Raw genomic sequence first — 21,802 nt, 5'->3', positions numbered from 1 at the left:
ATTTCCATTTTTATTTTGATTAGAGAAATCCTGCTGCTCCTGATTCATGATACTTGTGGGCCATGTCTACGGGCCCGGTTGGTGCACCACCGTGTGACTTTAAGTGATGGATTAATTGTGGGCCTAATCACCAGACATTCGTACTTGCGTGACCATCACTCGGGCATATACCTGGCCAAACCTCGGGCCGGGCCGGGCATCGGGCCGGGCCTAGCCAAGCCCGAGACAAAAAACCTAGACCCGGGCCCGGCCTAGGCCGGTGGTCTAACTTCATTCATATTTGATTCCGCAACTGAGACCTTTTCCACATCTGTGCCAGGAGGGCAAGCGGTCAAAGCAGAAAGGGTTCTCGCTTCTCCGTCTGGAAGGACACCAAATGGACCAAATCCTATCGATCTTTCCTTACGACTCGACTTAAAAAAAAGGCCGTAGAATTGGATGATCGGGCCGAGGGCTGCCCCCTCTTCCCCTCGCTCTCCTTTCCTCACTAGTGCAGAACCGGGCAATAGCACCGGTTCGTAAGGACCTTTAGTGCCGGTTTGATAACCGGCGCTAAAATGTAAGCACTAAAGCCCCCCCCTTTAGTACCGGTTCAGCACGAACCGGTGCTAAAGGGCAACCACGTGGCACGAGCCAGCTTCGGGGGCAGGGAGCCCTTTAGTACCGGTTGGTGTCACCAATCGGTATTAAAATGTTGGGGGGGTTTGGGTTTATGATTTCTTTTTCATTTAATTTTGTGTTTTCCATTTAATTATTTTTCGTTTGTTGGTATTTTACGATACTACATATTGTACACGTTATGCATATATATAAATAGAATTTCTAGTAGAACCGATCATAATATATATATATATATATATATATATAATCGAATGTCTCACAACCACCATTAATTAATTCACACATATATACACACATGTATATATATACAATTTCTCTTAATTGGTGCTTCCGGAGCCAGTGGCATTAGCCTAGCTAATTGGTGCCTTCGGAGCACGATAACAATTGAAAGTGGTTCATGGGGGCGGTAGCGGGTAATAGTATTCTTCTTTGGGATCTATGACCTGGTCGAGCAAAAATCCCGCTATTTCCTCTTGAATTGCTTCTATGCGGTCATGTGCTAGGAGCTTGTCCCGGACCTCTTTGAATTGTTAAGAATGAGATCAATATGCATGTGTATTAGTTGTGTGACTAGATATCGATAATGGTGTAAAAATTGTGAATAGTGTTCTGACAATCGATATCATACCCACTCCTGTCTTTGAGATTTGCTCCTTTCGGACGCCATCATGCGAATGTTCTCGCAAACGTAGTATGCACATAGATCATTCCCCGGCGCCTGCTTCAGGGCCTTTACGAGAATGGAATTTGATCAGATAATAATTAATCAAGCATGATAATTAAAGAGATGGCAGCTAGCTAGTACTACTTAATTACTTATCTTGGGTCGATACTATTTCAGACTTTGTTTCCATGGGCCTGGAGTGACCCTGATGAACTTTGCCCAAGCCCTGCCCGCCGACAAAGAAAATGAATAAATGGGTTATTAAATAGTTGTTATCAGGAAATGACAAACTAATTAAATAGGCTGAGATATAGTTAATAATGATTGAAATTACCTGTTGACTATCCCCTTCACGATGGTGTAGTCACTTGCTTTCTTAAGTAGCGAGTCTAGTACTTCAACTGTTCCTTCATCAACTTTAATGATTAACAAGATCCAGTGATATCTACATGCACACATGTTTGCATGTCTTAATTACGCGGGCATATGCAAGCAAAAACATATAGCTATAACTAGTAAGGAAAAACAGAATTTGTAGTACAAGACAGTGTGACTCACTGGAAGTTGTAAGGAAGTAGTATATCTTCATTGTATTTGAGTTCCTTGAAGAAGTGTAGCATGCTTTCCTCTACACATTTTTCGTGATATGGATCTATTTTTCATGTGTATTCGTTAATGGTATTTGGGTCAACGAACCCAATGCTATAGCGTCCACCTTTTTTCATTTCATAAATCTTCATCCTGCATAATACCACAGAAAAGAATATAGTGAGGATAATTACAGGTAATGATTGATCAAAATGATCACTACAGCTAGCTTGAGACTTAAATTACAGAAAGAAATTACTTACAGAGTGCGTTTTTATTGTATAGCTGAAATAGTTCTGAATACTCAACGGTCACAACTTTCTTATGGTAGTAATGCTCCTCGTTGACATTCACCATGAGGGACTCTCGATTGGAAATCTTGGTAATGTCCATGTACCATTGATGCAATTCATACATTCTCGTTGGGAGCTTATTGACCTCCTCTGGCTCGACCAAAGGTTGGCCCCGGGCATATTTCCGTTTTATTTCTTCCTCTCTAGTCGGAGACATGGGCTCGATATCGAGGAGTTGTCCAACAGTGATCCCGATCGATTCAGCCTGCGCAATATGCTCCTCGGTTATTACCACATCGCCCACCCCAGGAACATTAACGGTTTGCCCACAATAATATTGGGCGCGCCTACTCTCATATGTTGTTGGCACAACAAGTGGGGGGATTGATTGCGCCGCCTGTTCTCCCAGATGGGGAACGGTTTTACTGCTCCTTTTGCCAGCTGATTTGCTCGAGCTCGAGCTCGCCTCTTTCTGTAGACGTGCTCGATTTAACTTCCTAAGGTGGCGCTCATAGTCTGTGTCAACAGGCTTGGGAGCTGGTGGTCTAGCCATACGAATGAAGTGGCCAATCTTTTCCACAGGCACTTTCTCCCTTGGCGGCGGTGGTGGTTTCGGTGCAAAATGGGCTTCCACCTCGGCCTTTGATATGGCTACGTTTTCCTCCTCAGACTTGTCGTAAGGCCTCTGCTGAAGAGGCACGAGGCTTGGACCATATTGAAATCGCTTGCCTCCGCCTGTACCTGCAGTACTACCTCGACTTGTACCGCTACGCACCATAGCTGAGGCGACTCTCTTCCGTGATTATTGAGGCGGTGAAGACGGCTGACGTGGCTGAGTTGGAGGAGGAGGAGTGGCCTGAAGCTGTGCCGGACTTGGAGGAGGAGTGGCCTGAAGCTGTGCCGGACTTGGAGGAGGAGTGTCCTGACGCTTTGCCGGACTTGGAGGAGGAGTGGCCAGAAGCTGTGCCGGACTTGGAGGAGGAGTGGCCTGACGCGTTGGTGGACTTGGAGGAGCGGGAGTCTGCTGACTCGGTGGCGGACTGCGACGAGGAGTCGGATGACGCGGTGTCGGTGGCCTTCGAAAGATGATGCAATCCTTTCTCCATAGAATGATATGATGGTTGGCCTCTCCTAGTGTGTGCTCATCATCACCTCCAGGAATGTCAAGCTCTAGCCCCGAATATTAGTCCACCACCTCATCAACCAAGACACGAGCATAGTCCGCTGGAATCGGGCTGCAATGGAAGGTTTCCTCGGGGGGATTTGTAAAAGCAAGGGCGTCCGCCACCTTCATGGATATGTTCTTCATTTTGAAGTGTAGCTCGCAGTTAGTGTTCTCCATGATGTCATCCACTGGATAGCTATCCAGCAATGCATCGCCCGGGGTGGAACCCACGCTGCTTCTCGGCATGGATGGGACGGTGCTATCCATTGGCGGATCATCCGCTAGCTGCTGAGACCCCCTTTGCTGGCTAAGTGAGTCGATCTGCTCCTGCTGCCGCTGGAATTTGATTGCCAAGTCCACGTGCGCTGATTCTAGGCCTTGAAGGCATTCATAGTCTAGCTTCATCTGCTCCTCCATCTTCCTCTTCTTCTCCTCTGCAATCTTCTTTCTCGCACGGGTTCTGTAGTCAGCGTTCCAGTGCGAAAACCCTTCATACCACGGAATAGCGCCCATGCCTCGTGTTCTTCCCGGGTGTTCAGGATTTCCTAGGGCACGCGTAAGCTCGTCATTCTCTCTGTTGGGCTCGAACAACCCGGATCGAGCCTCTTCTATTGCAACAAGTAGCTTATCTTCGGCTCCGTCCAGACATGCCTTCTTCGAAACTTTGCCTGTCTTCGGGTCCAACTCCCCCCCATGCGCATAGAACCAAGTCCTGCACCTGGGGGGCCAGCTCAATGTTTCTGGAGTGACACCTGCATCCAGCATTTCTTTTTCAGACTTATCCCACTTAGGCATTCCCACCGCATAGCCACCTGGCCCCAGCTTATGGAACTTATCCTTTTTTGCGGCATTGGCCTTGTTTATTCTCGACCGTTCCTTAGATAATTCCGAATCCTTGAATTTCACGAAATCGTCCCAATGAGCACTTTGGTTCTCTAGTGTTCCCTCGAATACTGGAGTCTTCCTTCCTCCGTTGACGTACTTGGCCCATTCACGAATCTTGTGGTTCTTGAATGCAACCGCCATCTTCCTAAGAGCAGCGTCCTTGACTTTCTCCACATCTGCATCTATGAAATGATCTGGTAGGGTGAAATGTTCCATGAGCGTTTCCCAAAGCAAATGTTTTTGTCTGTCGTCGACAAAAGTAACTCCTGGACGTGGCTTTGCTGGCTCTCTCCATTCTTGAAGGGAGATCGGAAGTTGGTCCTTCACAAGAACTCCGCACTGACGAACAAACTTGTCCGCAATCTTCTTAGGCGCGAATGGTTCGCCATTAGGTCTGATTGCCTCAATATTGTACTTTACGCCCTCCTTCAAATTTTTGTTCGGGCCTCGTTTCGTCCTGTTGCCTGAAGATTTGCTCGATCCGGATGGCTGAAAGAAGAAAGATCGATTCGTTAATATATCTTCAAGTCATTTAAAACATGTGATGATCACCAGATGCGTGCTTATATAAATATATATACCTCACCGGTCTTTGTTGTTTCAAGATCAACATTTTCTTCGTCATGTTCATAGTTCATGACTTCATCAATTCGGTCGTCGCGATCGAATATCATATCACCCTCCCCGGTGTTGTTTAGATATTCGGAGCCGTCATAATCTTCTTCATTCTGATCATCATCTGGCCCGCGAGGATTGCGTATGATATTGAACAGGGCCTCTTCTCCCTCTCTGCCGGTATTGTCCGCCATAGTTTTTGTTTAACTAATCCAAAAGAAATATATTCAAATTACAATGCATGGATGCAATCAATTAATAAGGAAAAACTGAATCAATCATAGTACATAATAAGCATCATCGAATATAATCTCGAATACGTCGTCTCGAATAATAGATATAATCTTGAATACATCATCTCGAATAATAGATATAATCTCGAATACATCATCTCGAATAATAGATATAATCTCGAATACATCGTCGGATCATGCGGCGCGGGCGGTGGACACCCAAAGAGAAGGACCCCTCACAGGATCATAGCTAAAGTGAGATCCCTGAAGAAACTGCCAGGTATTGGAGAACCTGCCACCCTCTAACGCAACCATGTAGTGATGGACGTGCTCGTCCTCCTCCCTAACACGGCGACGTACCACCTCCGGCGGGGCCGGCTCCCTCCGCACCGAAACTGGCCCACGTGAACGCCACCAAACAAGATCAGGGTCAACGACCGGGGCCGGGTTCCTCATCAAGCGGCGCGCCCCTCCAGGCAGCACCTCCCAGTGCCAGCCCGGCGGAGCCCAGTCCCGAACATGGGTCAGCCGGACATCGTCACGGACTGGTCGACGGCGAGGATGCGGGCCGGGCATCGTCGAGAACAAATACTAACTATATGCCCGCAAAAAGTAACATTTTTTAATGATTGGATTTTGATAACTAAAATTTCTAACATTTCTATATAACTAACATTGCCATAACATTTCTAACAATGCTATATAACTAACATTTCTAATATTTCTATAACTAAAGAATAGAAAAAAATTTATAACATTTCTATATATATAAATAACATTTGTATAACATTTCTAATATTTATATAACTAAAAAAAGAAAAATTTCTAACTTTTTTATAACTATTTCTATAACTAAAAAACAGAAAAAATTCTAACAATTCTAACTTTTCTATAACATTTCTAACAACGCTATATAACTAACTATTTCTATAACTAAAAAAAGAAAAATTTCTAACATTTTTATAACTATTTCTACAACTAAAAAACTAAAAAAATGTATGTGTGTGTGTGCTCACCGGCGAGGAGAGAGGCGACGGTGGGCGGCGACGGGCGCGGCGACGACGGGGACAGGGACGAGGCGGCGACGACGGGGACGGCCCGGTGCGACGACGACGGGGACGGGGCGGTGATGACGGGGACGGGGACGACGCGGGACAAGCCGGGACAGCGCGGCGGTGACGACGGGGATGACGGGGACGGGGACGACGGGGCGGCAACGACGGGGACGGGGCGGCGACGGGGGCGGCGACGAGGGATATGGAGACGGGGGCGGCGGGCGACGGGGCAGAGGAGAAGAAGCATATGAGAAACTGGAATTTTTGAAGTGTTTAGTTATATATGATGGACCTTTAGTACCGGTTGGAGCCACCAACCGGTACTAAAGGCCTGTTTTGGCCAGGCCAAGCTGCGGGAATCGCACACCCTTTAGTACCGGATGGTGGCTCCAACCGGTACTGAAGGGGGTGCGCTGGCAAGGTGCTGTGCGGCAAGTTTAGTCCCACCTCGCTAGCCAAGAGGCGTCCGCACTGGTTTGTAAACCCCGTGCCGTAGCTCCCTCGAGCTCCTCTCCAAAGCAGGCTTACTGGGCCTACATGTTCTGTGCTGCCCTGTGGGCCTACTGGGCCTTTGCGGGCCTGCATCCTGGCCCAACAACAGGTTGGGTTTCTAGTCGTATGCAGGCCGCGCTGGCCCAGTAGGCGGGCTTTTTTTATTTTTTGCTTTATTTATTTTTGAGTAGTTTTTTTGTGTATTTAGAGTTTCTTTGTGAATATTTTTGCTTTAGGTACAAAAAATTACAAACTTTCTGTTAGTGCCCGTAGTTTTTCAAATTTGAATAGTTTAAATTTTGAATTATTTGAAATTAGTGTGAATCACTAGTTTGTGAATAACTTAACTTTAAAAATCAGTAAAGGCATAAAAGAATTTGTTTGCACATAAAATTTCTTCGCGTTTCAAATGCCAAAACACATAACTACCCTAACCATTACAGAGATTCCCTCCTGGGTGTGAAACACAGAAGAAAGTGATGATAGTGAAGCCGATCACATCCCAGATCTTTGGGCGTGAAACTTTTTCTTCGCGTGTGTCCCTTTGCGCTGTAACCATGGAAAATCTTCATCATTTAACGGGATGCTCGGGTCAATATTCACTGTGAATGGAGCAATTTCATCAAACTTTTCATAATCTTCTGACATGTTTGTCTTGTCATCCACTCCCACGATGTTTCTCTTCCCAGAAAGAACTATGTGCCGCTTTGGCTGATCGTACGATGTATTCGCTTCCTTATCTTTTCTGGATTCCTGGATGTTCTCTAATGAATCCAGCCCGTCGCCTGACTCTAAGTTCAGGTCTTGAGTGATACCCTCCCCTTCGCGGGTATCCGGCTTGGAGGGATCGGGAATCTGGACGTAGCGAGTCCTTAAGATAGATGAAGGGTCGCCGCACTGTCCCTCTACCACGGCAACGTGATGGGTGACTTGGGGAGAGTTAATCTCTCTTAGATCGGTTTTAGGCTTGATCTGGTCGTAATTCGTAGCGACTCCCAGGGCGGCGAAGCGATCCAAGAGCTCGTTTATGGAGGAAAGCTCCATTGGATCTAACTGCTCGGCAAGTTCCGAGCTGACATGAAGATTGTTTTCGATGGCTCAAGAGGTCATCGTCGGCGCAGAAGCCGAATAGGCGGTCATAAGAAAACCACCTAGCCGGAGGGTTTGGCCGACAACCAAAGCTCCCTTAGCAACGGTGCCGTCTTTAAAGATGGGGTGAGGCATCCTTCCTGATGGCGACGACACAGAGGAACTCTCAATGAAAGCACCAATGTCGGTGTCAAAACCGGCGGATCTCGGGTAGGGGGTCCCGAACTGTGCGTCTAGGCCAGATGGTAACAGGAGGCAAGGGACACGAAGTTTTACCCAGGTTCAGGCCCTCTCGATGGAGGTAAAACCCTACGTCCTGCTTGATTAATATTGATGATATGGGTAGTACAAGAATATATCTACCACGAGATCGAGGAGGCTAAACCCTAGAAGCTAGCCTATGGTATGATTGTTGATGTGTACGTTGTCCTACGGACTAAAACCCTCCGGTTTATATAGACACCGGATGGGGTTAGGGTTACATAGAGTCGGTTACAATGGTAGGAGATCTTCATATCTGTATCGCCAAGCTTGCCTTCCACGCTAAGGAAAGTCCCTTCCGGACACGGGCCGGAGTCTTCAATCTTGTATCTTCACAGTCCAACAGTCCGGCCAAAGGATATAGTCCGGCCGTCCGGACACCCCCTAATCCAGGACTCCCTCAGCATGCATGTATCTTCTGCACCTCTAACCCTAGAGGGCAGACAGCCTTCTTTGCTTGGTACGTACTCTAGGGTAATTCGTTGTCCTTTGGAAGCATATCCTTTATCATTACCAGCAACTTTTCAAATCCCTTGTCAGATACACCATTCTCTGCCTTCCATTGCAGCAATTCCAGTGTGGTGCCCAGCTTTTTCTTGTCACCTACGCAATTCGGGTACAACAATTTTTTGTGATCCTCTAACATGCGCTGCAACTTCTTCTTCTCCAAATCACTTGCGCAGTTTCTCTTTGCACCGGCAATGGCCCGACCTAGATCATCAACGGGCTCATCCGATGCCTCTTCTTCAGCTTCTTCGGCTCAGCTTCTTCCCGCATTGCCAGCTCAGCTTCTTCCCGCCTTACCGTCTCAGCTTCTTCCCTCATTGTTGTATCACCGTATTCAGGGAACCCATGGCCAGGATAGTTGTCGTCGTCCTTTTCTTCTTCATTGTCTTCCATCATAACCCCTCTTTCTCCATGCTTGGTCCGAACATTATAGTGGGGCATGAAACCGGACTCAAACAGGTGGACGTGAATGGTTCTTGACGTAGAGTAATTGCGACCATTCTTACAGCCAGCACATGGACAATGCATAAAACCATCTGCTTGCTTGTTTGCCTCAGCCGCAAGCAGAAAAGTACGCATGCCATTAATGAACTCGGGAGAGCATCGGTCATCGTACATCCATTGTCGGCTCATCTTCAATACACAGCACCGAAAACATCAAATTAATACAATACATAAAGTTCATACATAAAGATCATACACCACTTAAATGCAACAAACAAATAACTCTCTGGCTAAAGAATTTAAATGCAACAACAAATGTGATCAAGATCGCAACTAAGGTAACAATTGATCCAACAACATAATGATACCAAGCCTCACTATGAATGGCATATTTTCTAATCTTTCTAATCTTCAAGCGCATTTTCTCCATCTTAATCTTGTGATCATCGACGACATCGGGAACATGCAACTCCAATTCCATCTTCTCCCCCTCAATTCTTTTCAATTTTTCTTTCAAATCCTCGTTTTCTCTTTCAACTAAATTTAACCTCTCGACAATAGGGTCGGTTGGAATTTCCGGTTCAACTACCTCCTATATACAAATATCTATGTCAACTTGATGGGCATAATTTGTCATAAACACGAAATGCAATGAATAGTTTTAAAAGAGAATATACCACATCCGAATCATAACCCGGACGAAGACCGATGGGGACGGATATCAAAACCATGGCACTATGCAGAACAAACAACGTATGGGTAAGATAATTATACGAGTAACTATATATCCAAATCACACAAACATCATTTTTTTATATAAAACTTCATGAACAAGAGGCTCACCACAAGGTGGTGCCGGCGACGGGACGTTGCGAGCGATCGCTGGTGGTTACGACGGAGATTTAGAAGGTACTAAGTAAACCACACCTACATATGCAAAACTAAGTGTTATTTTTGACCTCAAATTGCATATAAATCAAATACTAGCACACATATATATAATTCCTCCCAAATTACTAAACTCAAAAATCAATCACTATATAAAGCATTGCACGAGCTAATCTAGCAATGAGAGATGAAAGGAAAAAGTTGCTAACCTTTGTGATCATTTGAATGGATGGGGGCCTTCAAATCTTGGGCAAAATGTGTGATGAGCTTGAGAGGAAGAGGGAAAAGAACAGAGAGGAGAGGCGAAAGGGGAAGAACAGAGCGAGCTCGGGTGGACGAAGGGTCTATGTAGGACGACCTTTAGTACCGGTTCGTGATACGACCCGGTACTAAAGGTGCTGGAGGGGCCCCGGACTGACAACATCCTGCCACCACTCACTTTAGTACCGGTTCGTGGCACGAACCGATGCTAAAGGTTCGCCACGAACCGGTACTAATGAGAGCGGCCTGGCTAGCCATTGGAACCGGTACTAATGTACACATTAGTGCCGGCTCAAATTCAAACCGGCACTAATGTGCTTCACGTTTGACCCTTTTTCTACTAGTGCCTTAATATTCACTGTCGAGTCATCAAAGCCATCAACTAATTCAGAGGGGCTCGGCTGGCCCGGTCGCCCTACGCTACTGGCGCTTCCAAAGGCGAAGCTCTCGTCTTTGGCGACCAGGATCTGGTTTTTAGGCCCGAGCCCGGCCCGAACACGTAAGAGCCCGGCCGGCCTCGGGCCTCGGGTCGGGCCCCTTCAGGAAATCGCAAAAATGACGAGTCTGGCTCGGCCATCGGGCTCAAAATCTAGGCCGAGCTCGGCCTGGGAGCAGCGTCGGGCCGGGCCGGGTCAGGCTTTTTCGGGCCGGGCCGGCCGGGCTTCCCATGGAAAGGTATACTCGGGCATACACTAGATACACCCGTCATCATTTACTAGTCCCGTATTTAGTGTTTTACCTGTTTTTCTGAACTTTGATCAATAAAGTCAAGTAGGTTTTGCTCAAAAAATAATTTTAATAGTCCTGTATACAAATAAAAAACCTGTCCCTGTATTTTGTGTCATACTTTGACCATGATTTTAATTAATATAAATTTTAAGTCATTACATAGCAAAAATAATATCATTAAAAAACTACATTCAAATACAAATCCAACAAGTTTTTCTTATAATGTGTGCTAACATTTTTCTTGTCAAATAGGAGTATGTGGTATCTTTGATCCAAAATACGTTGTGGGACTAATAAATCCAGACGAAGGTAGTATAAATAAGAAATCACTCGTGCACTGACTGATCATATGTTTAGTAATGTACTCTCTCTATTCATTTTTAGTTTGCATATAAAAGTTGTCTGCAGATGAATTTCGTAAAGTTTGACCAACTTTATTGAAAAAATATCAACATACACAATATGAAATCAATATTATTAGATACATCATCATGAAAATAATTTCATATTATACCCAAGCATCTATTCCAGCCAAAGTTTTTGCCGTGAGGTTTAGCCACTTGTGTGAAAATGATATATGATGAATTCCGCATGTGACACGTGCTATTAGTTTGGTACCTGGTGGTGTAGAACTACTTTGGGGAAGGAGAGAGTACTTTCTCGAGCGGTCGTGTGCCTATAAATACTGGATTTCCATGCCTCCTCCCCGACCTACCATGCATCCAGCCCCCATCTCTCCTCTGGGTGTCTCTCCCAGCCCGGTCATTCGCCTTGTTACCTAGCCTCCTCGCTCCTGTGGCTGGCCGCTATGTCGTGTGCTTGCGTGCGTGATTTGCCCGACGAGGGTGGAGTTCCGGTGCTCCGGCCGCATGTCACCTCACTCGAAGGCGACCCTATCCCTGAGTCCCGGCGATGCACCGTACCTCTTTGTCCTTGCACTGGGTACTGCTCCGGCCTATGGCGGGCATGCTTGGAACACAAGGTGCGAGGTGCGCATGCAGGCCGCGATGTGCGTGCAGGCTAGGCCACCAATCGCATGGTCCGCGCGGGGAATCCAGCAGGCGAGACGGGTATGAGAGGCCTTCGGACATCGATCCGAGGCGGTAGCATGGCGGCGGGTTCCGCGACTGGAGGCGATGGATGCGGGTGGCCTCCGGCCAGTGGGGCCGTACGCGGTGGTGCCGACGGTAGGCGAGGTCTCGAGGACGCCCGGAAGCTCGCGCTTCACTGCTATGGTGACGGCCAACGCAGGGCAAGCGTGGCCATGGAGGGGCTCACGCAGTGCATTGTGGCGGTGCAGGTGGCTCACAAGTCGACCATGCGCGGTGGGCGTCGACAGAGCTCACGTGTGGTTGCGGTGGTGCGCGGCCAGGCGGAGCTCGCGGCGCGACGGCGGTTGGTGCGTGCGCGCGGTGGCCGTGAGAGCAGCGTCGTGTAGTGGCCTTGAGCTGGCCAAGGCTCGCCGAGAGAGGGGTAGAGATGCTGGTCCCCGCGAGGTCGACCATGGTGAGGTTCGAGCAGTTGTTGGTCACCGGCGGGAGCGCACCCTGAAAGTTCTTGTTGCCGCCATAGCGAAGCTCCCGTGTGGTGGCGCTCACCCTTTATCAAGCACCCTTGCACGAGTTGACGAATTATTTGTGTGTTTGGTCTGAACCTATACACCACATGTTGTTTCATGATCGCTGAGATCTGGAAAGCTTGGCTTCTCTTTCCCCCTTTTTTTTTGCAAAAAAATAGGATTTGGAAGACTAAAGTAGGCTGGACAAATTAGTTCAAAGTAGTGTTCTTTTAGTCCTTATTTTATAAATAGATAAAATCTAGATTGCTTCCACACGGGCTCTCATGAGATAAGCGAGACATGTCAGTTTTGATCGGTCTCATGATTTGTATTATTTCTTTGAAGAAAGAAGAGAAGTTTGAACCTAAGGAGTGACTGCATGTACATAGTTGGGAGCTGATGAATTATCTTCTTCAATGCCTAACTGTTTATTTTTCTTTGTGCATTTGAACAAGTGTGTTCGATCACCCATCTTCTATATAGTACATTTCTTATTAGAACATGCTAATATTATGGGTAACCAGCAGATCAGGTCTGCTTCAGGTTGAGTAATTTGATGTGTGTGGTTGCTATGCTTTTGAGCTTCTATCGATATTTTTGTATACTAATCTATTTTTGGGTAATTGGCTAATAATAAGCAGGCCAGTTTAAATTTAAATGGTCATGTAATTCGGCGTGGCTTTAGCTATTTGGCTGGGACATTCCTTTTGCCGCTGTATGGATCTGATTTGACTACATTTGGATTGGATTGGCAGTTCCCTGTTTGTTTGGAGGTTTACATGCGGTGTCCCAGTAGTTGTGATTTGCATGCCTGCAGCCTGATGTACAGAAAGATCGCATGCACAGGTTGCTTATAATGTACTAGTCGATCCATGGGACACATGGGATTTTAAGAGGCGATGTGACTAAGTGCATGGCTTTTGCATGTGAGCTGGCTGTTTATATAAACTAGCATAATGCCCGTGCGTTGCTACGGGCGCAATACAAAAATAGATGAGCACAAGACCATAAATTGTGGGCATTTTTATCTTCTCCACCAAGATGGAGTACCTCAGCTTTTCTAGGAGTACATACATAGCTAATATACTTTTAGATACATATCAAAATTGTGGGAAGACATAACATAATCTTTTGATCTCTTTGTTCCTTTCTACTCCCCCTGTTTCTTTATCTAAGGTGTATTATTTTTGGCACGGTGACCAAGGCACACGATTATAGACAAGGTAGGACAAAATTACTCTTGGCATCATCGCGAGACATGACCGCAACAAGAGTATTTACTTATGGGTCACCACCGCAACAAGACATGACATCATCTTCATTCTCCCTGCCTACCTCCTACTCCCTCCGTTCCTAAATAATTGTCTTTCTAGAGATTTCAACGAGTGACTACATACGGAGCAAAATGAGTGAATCTACACTCTAAAACATGTCTACATACATCCGTATGTTGTAGTCCATTTGAGATGGCTAGAAAGACAATTATTTGGGAACGGAGGGAGTATTTTCTGATAGCCCTTCGACCTCACCTCTGACCTTGCTATCACATTCATTGCTCTTGTTTGTCATGGTTCATACTCTTCCTATCCACCAATGATAGTGCATTAAAACACCTCAAAGTAATATTCTCTCACTATCACATACAATTGACAATAGTAACAATTGTGGTGGCAGGGAAATATTCTTTCAATGGGAAGCGATGTTTTTGCGACTTTGTCAATCTCAATACCAACTGCCGTTGCCACGGAAAAATAAATATAGTTCACATGAAAAATATATACTCTTAAGAAAGCATAATTGTCCATCTACATTGCTCGTTCTACTTCTAACTCTGCCATGAATGAAATATTTGTAATCCCTCCCTCTCTTCGATCGTCTTGCTCCGCTCTACAGTAAGTTCAATAGAGCACAAATTTTATTCTTCCTAGCTCACATTTATGGTTACAAGGAATTAAGTATTATACTGGACATAACCTTGCGAATACATAACACACCCACTAATGTACTAACCAACTTAACTCTGCCATGGAAGCTGGGCACATCCTTAGTGTAGAAAATTGTATTTTCACAAACCTTATGAAAATTTAATACTGTAGCCTGCATTTTCACAATCACCTAAATAGTATTGTTCACCCTAGCCAAATAAAAAATGAAAAGAGTGTATGAAAAACCACCATACGTCAAAACATTCCATGAAAAAACATCTCATCTATGCATGCACAGATGGTCGTGTAATCTGAGTATCCAAATTGGCATCCAAAATTTGATCTCAATACATCCAGTGAATCCTCAAGCATTGCTGGTGTAGAGGAACAAAGGGTCAAGGTACGTATACAGGAAACCCAAATTAGTAGAACTATTCAAGTGATTGTTACTGAATCCATCCTTCTATGTACAGAAGTATGACGCCGACACTGCAAGATACACAAGTCAGCTGGCCGGTACATCATTTACAAACTGTTCGTTGTAATGCCCGAGTCATCCCAATTCATCTCCAACTAACTTACTGTGAGAAAACAACACTGATTTTATTTTACCTTTTCTCTCAATGAAAAATTTATTTTAAATTATTGTGCATTATGAATGTTTTCTCTTGACGAAAATTTGCACGTAAGTAGGACATTAAAAAATGTCTATTGCTGCTTGTCTAGAGCAATTAACTTCCGAGGAGAGCAAGCATATATGTTTAACATAAAAATAGCAGAGTATATATAGGATTATGCTGAAACAAAATGAGTGTAATATTGGATACCTTGAAAGGTTTGTGACGATGAGAATTTTAGCACATCTGAAACCGAAATTATTACTCTTGGGAGGAAACGGCATAAATAAATCTTGCAAAGCATAAATGGGCCAACCAATTGAGGCTGAAGATCTGAAACGAAGTCATCCAAAATTTTAAGAGTTAGTGTGAAAATTGTTTACATTATGAAATAGGTTGGAGAAACAAAAGAAAAGCTAGTGTTGCCCAAAGGAATAGTTAACAGGAATACAAAGCTTCTTGGCGAACTGACCAACAGTTAACTTAAGAAAAATACCGGAACCGGGGCATACATATTATACATGGAGGATCATCATGCACATCAATCGACATTATCAATTTTTTAAACCAGGAATTCACTCCTGTTCCTCCAACCAATGAACATTTGTACAACGGATTCGTGAAAAAGATAAATCTACAACAAAATTGGAACTCTGGTGCCACAGGAAAGACATACTCATGATTACGTGTGTGGTGTACAATTACAACCAAACACATTATCACCGATGTGTCATACGAGCCACGGCGGTGGAGTTCAGACTTGGAGGAGCGACGGTTGCGAGGTGTTCAACCAAAACAAAGCAGTAATGAAGGGGAATATAGTAAGGTACTTATGACCTACTAACACTCAGTCTCCTCACTTCTATTCATGCAACTATTATAGAGGGGGCCCAGAATTTTTAGATAGTTTAATCTGAGTTGTTCCATCTGAATATTTTATAAATACATATTCGAGATTTCTAAAACTAAACCTAATTGGACACCGATGAACAACAATGATCAAAATTTCTCATCAAAGCTTTGAATAAACACATCCGCGGACCTCCAGAACAGCAGAATTCACCAACAAATACATATTGTATGAGTCTCGGTATTATAAGGAGAATTGCACCCAGCAGCCCATAAAATTTCAAGGGAGGGGATAAAGTAGCTAAAAGGAAGAAGAGTGGACATGGAGAATAACTTACAACTGATGTTCCCCCAAATACCTATTTTAGTTCCACTTCACTATTTTGTGTTTGCTTGCATTGGCTCAGCCTTAGGCACCATCATGTTGTGACGCTGCACCAGCACCGCAACACAGATGGTACCTCTGGGCCGCCCATGTGATACATGTGCTATTTGTCCAGGGCTTCACATGGAATCAAACTGCATATGTACATTCATGTACATTCAAAACTGTTGGAACAAACATGTTCAACTGAATTGTTTTCAGCAGTGGATCAACTCACAAACTTACTTAGACTGATAAGTAGGATGCTTCTGTTCTATTAGGGAAACATCACAAAACTCACATAGGTACATGAAAATTGGTAGCTTTGTACTTACCTAGCTGATCTATGGGTCTCACGGATGCCAAGTATCTTGGGCTGCTCTAATGTATAGAAGAAAAATGAGGCTTGCCCACTGATTCACACGTCCATGTGACCTTCACTTGGTCTTGGTCTTCTCTGCTCATGCAGATACTGTTAGAATGCAATGACCATGGTGTCTCTAGTGCAGCCGCCCCCGGGCCCGACCGCGACATCCTCCTCGAAGGCTTTAAGGAGCCCGCACCGGCGTCCACGCCCTTGTCTACCATCCCCGACCTCTTCTTCCATAGGTGCCCCTATGCATCATCTGCTCGCTCAGGGATGTGTTGCTCTAGTGGCGGCTGCCAAGATGCCTGTCACCTTGTCAAATAAGGCGAGCAAATGATAAGAATTTAGTGTAACGGAATTCATGTGGCTTCACTCTGTTGTGTCAAGCCATCACAAGATTTTACAATAAATGAACCAAAATCACCATGGCCTCTTCAAGCAGAACTACTCACACTCGACTGTAAGGAGTGCAGTACATCTACTAAATCAGTTGTACCTTTCGAGGCAACATACTAACATAACAAAGTAAACATGAAAAATCTCACCCATAGTATCATGTCATCAGCGGCAATGGATTTTCCTTCAAGGTTGCAGGCTTGTGCTCACTGAAAATCCATAATATATCAGGCAATAGAAACATTCAAGGATTAGCTTACAAATCCATAATCGATGGGAAAAACCAGGAACAAAAACATACAAAATTTATCCATCTCTACCTATCCAGACACACACGTACTGCAGGGCATATATAGATTAGTAATAGTGATTTGTACTCTCTATGTATTAGTTCGTTTCTTGCATCAATTTGATAAGCAAACTGGGTTGCAGCAGTGCCTCAATAAGAATCATTATACAGGACACGATGGCACACACGGCAGCATTTAAATCACGGCTCTAAAAATTCAGGGATATGCAAGAAAATAAAATCAAACCTGCATTAGTGCATCGTCCAGATTCCAGAGCACGGCAACAAGTAGATGAACACCCTTGAGGCCAAGGTAGAGCACGTCCGTCTAATATTCAGTGGGTCTTAAAGAAATCTGATCGACAGCACACAATCACATAGGAATAATATTGAGTGGATTCTCAAAAATTAACCCAAACAATCAGAAGACTTATATGTGGCCACACCAAGTAGGAACAGAGCAGGCAACAAGCAGTTAATATATGTAATTCCCACAATTTGAGTAGAAACCCGACTCAGGTAATAGACTGTTCGTATATGGGCAAGGTAATGATGATGGCAGCTACGCTTGCAGACACACAGATAATATTAAGTCTCTCAACACGGCAGAAGGGAATTTAGCTTGCAAATCAAAAGGACAGAACTGAATGTAGCTCGCATGAGATCAATCGTACCTGGTACATCGACGAGATTGTGCGTATGGAGCAGGAGCGGCCGACGGAGTTGGTAGTACAGCGAGATGGATTAATTCCTGATAGATGAGATGTATCCTCTTAGCATTACTCAAAAAAGGATACCTGATAGATGAGATGTATACTCTTAGAATTACTCGAAATCACCGAGTTCACTTTCACATACCCCAAGATCTGAGGTAGAACTTTATATCTCTAATTATCCTCTACTCAAAAAGCGCTTCAATTACTTGCAAAACCTGCCATCACCAAGACATCAACACTTGTAGCAATAGACATCATATATTACAATATATATCATCGGCTCATCTCATGTTGCCTAAATCTACATGGACCAATCAAATAATTGTAGCCATATGAAAGAAAAAACTGAAACAGTTCAAAGAAAGGCAAAGAATCTTCAGGCTCTGTAGCAACAATGGGATTGCTCTTATCTTCGAGAAACTCCTTTTCTGTAGAAGCAGTCAATCATGTCTAAAAAATCTGGAAACAGCTAGCAGGCTAACAAATATGGCATTATTACTGCACATAACTGAATGCAAATTACAGTAAGGGGCATAACCTGTGAAGATGGCCATCCGTCCTTGTTGCTGCAGTTGCATAACTCCAGGTTTCAAAAAATTTTTATGTCATTAAGCAACTCAACGAACATGTGTAAGGCACACCTGCAGTAGGAAGATTCAGCAGCCACATGCAGCAAGTCAGGAGTTGTGTATGAGTAAATCAGAGAAAGGAGAAAAGATGAAATCCAGGACATAAGCGGTCGTCCAGCTGCTGCTGCAGCTGCAGGTTGTGCGTCCAGATCCGGGGCAGTCATCCTGCACATAAAAGAAAAGAAACCAAGGAAGGAATCACGAGCAGGGGGAGATGATGAATCCGAGGAAGAACGTCCGTAGGTACACACTCACCATAGCCGTCACCGGAGATCCGCGGTCGCCGGCGCGCGTCCTTGAAGGTTGAGGCGTCGTCCTTGAGGGTAGGGTTTGGGGCATCTCCGTCCGTCCATGGCTGCTGCCGGGCTGGGTCGGACCTCCATGGCCGACCTCCCTCGAGGACGGACGCGGATCAGGTGACGACGGCGCGCTGATGCCGCCGTGGATCTGGGCGCTCCCTCTCCCTTCCCTTCCCTTGCCTTCCCTTCCCTTCCCTTGGGATTCCCTTGGGAGAAGAATAGAAGGTTGGGGGCGGCGGCGCAGGGGGGCGAGGAGATCGCCGGCGGCGGGGTTGGATTGGGGTGCGGCGGCGGCTGCGACTGGAGACGGGAGACGAGGTAGGGCTAGCGAGGGATTGGTTCTGCCGCGACGGAAAAACCAGCGGAGGGGAGGTGGTGGACGGAACCAAAAAAAACCTACGAAGGTTAACTTAGAAAAAAAACCGGACGAAAGTGGTGGGACGAAATTTGACCGGCGGAGACTACCAACTGCTCCATTAAGAGTAGAGATTATTAGAGAATTAGAGATTAGAGATTATTTGTTTTCTGAAAATCTATTATTTGTTTCCTAAATCAAATTGCATTAATGAGAGAGATCCGTTGATTTGGCTAAGGTAGAAAAGAATCTATTATTTGTTTGCTAAAGCAAATTGCATTAATGGGAGAGATCCGTTGATTTGGCTAAGGTAAGAAATAATTTATTATTTGTTTGCTAAAGCAAATTGCATTAATGGGAGAGATCCGTTGATTTGGCTAAGGTAGGAAAGAATTTATTATTTATTTCCTAAAGAAAACTGCATTAATGAGAGAGATTTGTTGATTTGGCTAAGGTAGGCGGTTTTTACGGTTCGTGGCGGCTCAGTGTGAGGTGGGACGAGGTACCAAAAAAATCATGAAAGGTGGGACGAAAAAAACCTGAGAGGTGGAAGTTGTCCCTGGTTAACCTACAAAATTTCATAGATTTTTTTAGGACGAAAAAAAACTAGCGGAGATGGGACGAAAATTGACCGGCGGAGACTACCAACCGCTTCATTAGAAGTAGAGATATTTTCCAGGCATACTTTTTGGGCTAATTAGCATAGGCCACTAGAATACACGGTTTTGATTCCGAGTTTTTCTTTGCCTATTTGAGAGATCTTTCGTTCGACCGTTCAACGTGAGCAGTTTTTTAAATGCTTCCATACGTGGTGTGGATGATTTTTTTCACAAGCCGTTTAGCGTCGATGGTCGTATTAAGATGTGTAGTGGATTAGTGTTGATCCTTTTGATATTTTGGATGGTCGTAATGATAGAGTCTGATGTGTATTAATAGGTTTATTCAAAGTGATCAGGTGCTGAGTTTGTAAATTTTGGGCAGGCATCTCATATACTATCACTTAAGAACGCAGGTATATTTATTATTTGTCATTGTTGCCGGACTGCCTGGTTAAAGGTTTCCAATATCTATATGTTTCTTTTTTTAGGGGATATCTATATGTTTCTACAAACACAAGTTTGTATATATGCCATGCTAATTTGAAAGCAAGCAGATTACGTTCAAAGACCAACTAGCTGAAACACTATATGCAGCTGAGGAGAATGTTCCTTAAGCAACCTTGGAATTAATACGTGATCACTATAAAATTGCCATCAATGATCATAACTATCATGCATTTGAAGTCACAAAAGGAGCCTCTTTTTAACGATAGACAAGGTACGCACCAAGTAATGACAGTTATAGACTGATGATCCAATCATTTCTTACAATGATACTAAGCCACCTATAGATCGCATGCAACAATTTTTAAAATCTTTGTATCATTTCAGTACAGATACCAATCTAGGAGGCTCCACTAGAATGATATAAGCTGTCAATGAATGTAATGCGTTTAGTCTTGTTAGAAAGAAACGACAATGTATACTTTCCATCTTGCAAAATGTACTCCAAATGTATCCTTTCCAAATTGGTCATGTGCATAGCTTGCTTTTGTGTGACTACAAAGTTATATGCTCTTATTTTATACCACATGAGATAAAAATATCATATATAGACGTAATGTATCAACAGGGCGCGGCGTGCCGCCGCGCGGGCATAGCTAGTACGGCTTAGTATTGTAGATCTTGATTTTTTGTCAATATAATTTTGGTCAAAGTTTGTATAGTTTGAATTAAAAAATTATATACGGAATAAAAGGAAATAGAGAGGTACTAGGTCAAGTCAGATAAAAAATGTGCTAGATAAGTGATAACTTATTTTTAGTAATGATAGGTAAAACTATTTTTTTAACATTTACACAACAAACATCTACCATGCTTCAAACTTTTGAATAAAAAATTAATCTACATACTATCTCGAAACAAACAAAAAAGATAAAAGTGATAGCTAATACTATAACAATGGCACCATGCAGAAATTTGAATGGGCGATATCCGCAGTTGGATTTTTCTTTTTTTGTTTGTAATGATATGGATTGGAAAGTCCATGGCAATACCGGTATCTATTTGTGTATATGTTAGTATTTCTTTTCAGTTTCTCTTCGATGTTCTAGACATGTGTTTTGACTATCTACCACAACAAACCCATTTTCACCTTTGGAGGACACGAGTTAAGAGTGCTTACAAGCTTGCCTTTGATGAAGCTCACATGCAAACGACTATTGGTTCTAGTTCACGCCCCGATGGGAGCAGGAATTGTTGGAAGTTGATTTTGTCTAATGTCCCTCCGTCTATAAAAAGGTTGCATGGAAAGTTGCCACCAATTCGCTTCCCACTTGGCAGAAGAAGCATAGTAGGGGTTTGGATATCAATGATTTGTGTCCAAGATGTTCTATTGAGGGGAAGACAACTTTCACCCTCTCTGTCGCTGCCCATTGTCGCGAGAGTTGTGGTACACCATGTCAGAGGTATGCACACTACCGGACCTTGCTGCAATTAAGAATATTGCACATCATTGAACCCCAACCTGACATCGAGCGTTGCATGCTGTTGATGACACTTTGGCGAGCGTGGCATATACGTAATGAGATTATTCATCATAAACCCCCG

The 21,802-nt window shown here is 44.3% G+C and overlaps 1 long non-coding RNA gene across 22 annotated transcripts; it reads right to left on the bottom strand.

Moving 5' to 3' along the window:
* Window positions 1-13,346: 13,346 nt before the first annotated feature.
* On the bottom strand, window positions 13,347-19,174 carry LOC123148283 (uncharacterized). Of its 22 annotated transcripts, XR_006473736.1 has the most exons (10): window positions 18,756-19,174; window positions 18,410-18,665; window positions 18,014-18,086; window positions 17,830-17,906; window positions 17,403-17,510; window positions 17,016-17,075; window positions 16,439-16,775; window positions 16,078-16,258; window positions 15,101-15,223; window positions 14,377-14,762 (listed from the first exon to the last, which is right to left on the bottom strand). It is a non-coding gene; the product is annotated as an uncharacterized lncRNA (long non-coding RNA). The 22 variants fall into 22 exon arrangements; XR_006473739.1 differs by lacking the exon at window positions 14,377-14,762 and adding an exon at window positions 13,349-13,931 and having other exon boundaries at window positions 16,078-16,775; XR_006473744.1 differs by lacking the exons at window positions 14,377-14,762; window positions 16,078-16,258 and adding an exon at window positions 13,351-13,931.
* Window positions 19,175-21,802: the final 2,628 nt, after the last annotated feature.

Source organism: Triticum aestivum, chromosome 7A (assembly GCF_018294505.1).
Source record: "Triticum aestivum cultivar Chinese Spring chromosome 7A, IWGSC CS RefSeq v2.1, whole genome shotgun sequence".
Taxonomy (NCBI): domain Eukaryota; kingdom Viridiplantae; phylum Streptophyta; class Magnoliopsida; order Poales; family Poaceae; genus Triticum; species Triticum aestivum.
Note: the sequence above shows the minus strand (reverse complement) of the source record. Positions and strands in the feature narration are given on the sequence as shown.